Raw genomic sequence first — 2,682 nt, forward strand, 5'->3', positions numbered from 1 at the left:
AGGAGATATTTAATAGGTAAAATGCTTGCCATGCAAACATAGAGACCTGAGCCGGGACCACCCAGATGCCCAGAATCCACATAAACCCTGGACAGGGCAGTGTGCACTCATTGTCTGCTGCTGGGGAAGCAGAAACAAGAGAGACAAGAGGGTTTCTGGAGCTTGCTAGTCAGTATTCTAGTCAAACCGGCAAACTCCAGGTTCACTGAGAGACCCTGTCTCAAAAACTAAGATAAAACTCAACTGAAGCAGACATCTAGTATCAACCCATAACCTCCACATCCACAACACACACACACACAGCTGTGATAATTCCTCCCATGGAAAGGATCTCTTTATAAGGTCCCAACAACAAGCCAAATATGATTCCACCAAAGTACACTCTGGAAAACCAATGAATTTGTTAGGCTTCCTTAGAGTGAGATGTGAGGGGTTATGGGCAGCATCATGAGTAATTTACAAACTGTCACACAGTCTGGATGCTGGCTTCCTCAAAGCCACAGAGTTAGAGGCCCTTCCCTTTTTTCCCCACCAGCCTAGCTATATCCTAAAGCCTCTCCCTGAGACCTGGGTCCCTAAGCAATTAGGGCATATTGCATACAAACTGCTGGGAGGCACGGTTGGAGACCCGCGTCAAAGGTCCAATGACCCTCTTCACCCCTTCCTTCTAGGAGGGAAAGTCAGTAGTCCACAGACATGATACAGGGACATTTGCATGCAAGCACAGCTGATGTGATGAAGATGGTGGCTGTTTTGCTCATAGGACACACTTTACAACACAACCCCACCTACGCACAAAGAAAATGAAGTGTTAGTAAGGCACTTGACTAGCACGCAAATGGCCCTGGGTACTTTAATCCTCAGAACTGAAAAGACTAAAAAAATGAAAAATATATTATAAATCATATATCCAATAAAGTATATTTTATTCAGGATTTGAACTCTTATTACTCAATAATATATTTTTTTTAAAAAAAGACATACAAACCATATTAAAAACAAATAAAGGACACGAACAGGGTTTTTAGCAAAGAAGAAACAGGAACAGCTAGAAATAAAAAGAAGAAAGTCTACAGCAGCACCAGTCATTATGAAATATTAACTGAAGCCTCAAGGAGCTGCTACTTCACACTCACAGGAATAGTAAAATGACTTTAATTTTTTTAAAAAAGAAAACAACAAATGGCGGGCTAAAGTGGCACACGCCTTTAATCCCAGCACTCAGGAGGCACAGGCACGCAGATCTCTGAGTTCGAAGCCAGCCTGGTCTACAGAGTTCCTGGCTCTCACACAAAGAACCCCTGTCTCAAACAAACAAAGTTTAAAAAACCACAAATGCTAGAGTGGATAAGGGAAAAACTATCAGATATGGGAATATAAACATAAAACAGTACAGCCACTTTTGCATAATGAAAACAAATTTAAAATATCCTCAAATTTTTCATTTCACAGTATCTGCTCAAGAGAAATGAAAATGTCTATAGAGTCTTATATGCTTTATCAGAATAGCCCTCAAACTGGAAATAATTCCGAACGATGAATAAACAAAATACAATCTATTCATTTAGGGAATATTATTTGTCCATTAAAAAGAATGAAATACTAAAATATACTATAACTCAAAGCAATCTAAGTGAAAGAGACCAGTCCAAAGGGGTAACATACCATTTGATTCTATTTATATGAATTGCCTGAAAGGGGCATTTAGGGAGATGGCAACCAGAATAGTGGCTACCTAGGTCCAGGTAGGAGTGAGAATTCATTATAAATGGTGGATACTAGGCTACTTTTTTTCTCTATTTTTTTTTTACGTGTGGGTGGATATGGCACATGTGTGCAAAGAATGTGTGTGGAGGTGAGAGAGCAACTTTAGGAGAGGGTTCTCACCTTTCCACCTTGTTCGAGGCAGGCAGGGTCTTGCTGCGGCTTCTCTGAAGCACACACTTCACGCTAGCTAGTCCAGGAGCTCTGGCCAAGTTTCCTACCTCCACCACCAGTGTCACCGTGGGAGAGCAGGGCTAAGGCATGCACACCACAGTGGCTGGCTTTTTACATAGATTCCAGGGAGCAACTCAGGTAGTTAGGCTTGTAGGGCAAATGCTTCCCCGGAGCCTCCCTCCCAAACCACCTCTCCGGCCCCACACTGCATTCCAGCTAATTAAAATATTCCAAAGCAGGACTGTGATGAGATTGGTACAACTATGACATTTTATTAGGATTCACTGAGTTATATACTTAAAAACATGTGAATTCATGGCTAATCAAGCCCATCCATTGACACATCCGACAGTCTGAGAATTCCTCTGTGTCCTGTAAGGGAACCACCCCCACTGAGAAGTGTTCCTTCAAGTGGGCCTTTCGCCCCATTCATGCCCTGCTGCGCACCAGGGGGTACTGCTTCAGTTGTGAAAAGTAAATGACCCATTTCTTACTTTAAAGTGATGTAATTAATGCTTATAAGAGGGTCCAGATCCAACGGGGAAAGATACTGAGGAGGGCCAGCCTGGTCTACATAGTGAGTCTCCAGCCTAGCCCAGCCAAGGCTAGACAGTGATTCTCTGTCTCGACAAAACGAAACAAACCACTAAATTCACAAACAAAATCGTGTGAATCCATCCTTCCAAGGGAGAGACGAAGAAGCTGCAGGGAGGGATGTCGAGACGCCCACACACTCCTCTGGCA

At 42.8% G+C, this 2,682-nt stretch overlaps 1 protein-coding gene across 2 annotated transcripts in view; it reads right to left on the reverse strand.

Annotated features, from left to right (window-relative positions):
* The window catches only part of St5 (suppression of tumorigenicity 5), a 188,945-nt gene that overhangs the window by 185,883 nt on the left and 380 nt on the right, over nucleotides 1-2,682 (reverse strand). The window lies entirely within an intron of this gene.

The sequence above is a fragment of the Microtus ochrogaster genome, chromosome 8, assembly GCF_000317375.1.
Source record: "Microtus ochrogaster isolate Prairie Vole_2 chromosome 8, MicOch1.0, whole genome shotgun sequence".
Taxonomy (NCBI): Eukaryota; Metazoa; Chordata; class Mammalia; order Rodentia; family Cricetidae; genus Microtus; species Microtus ochrogaster.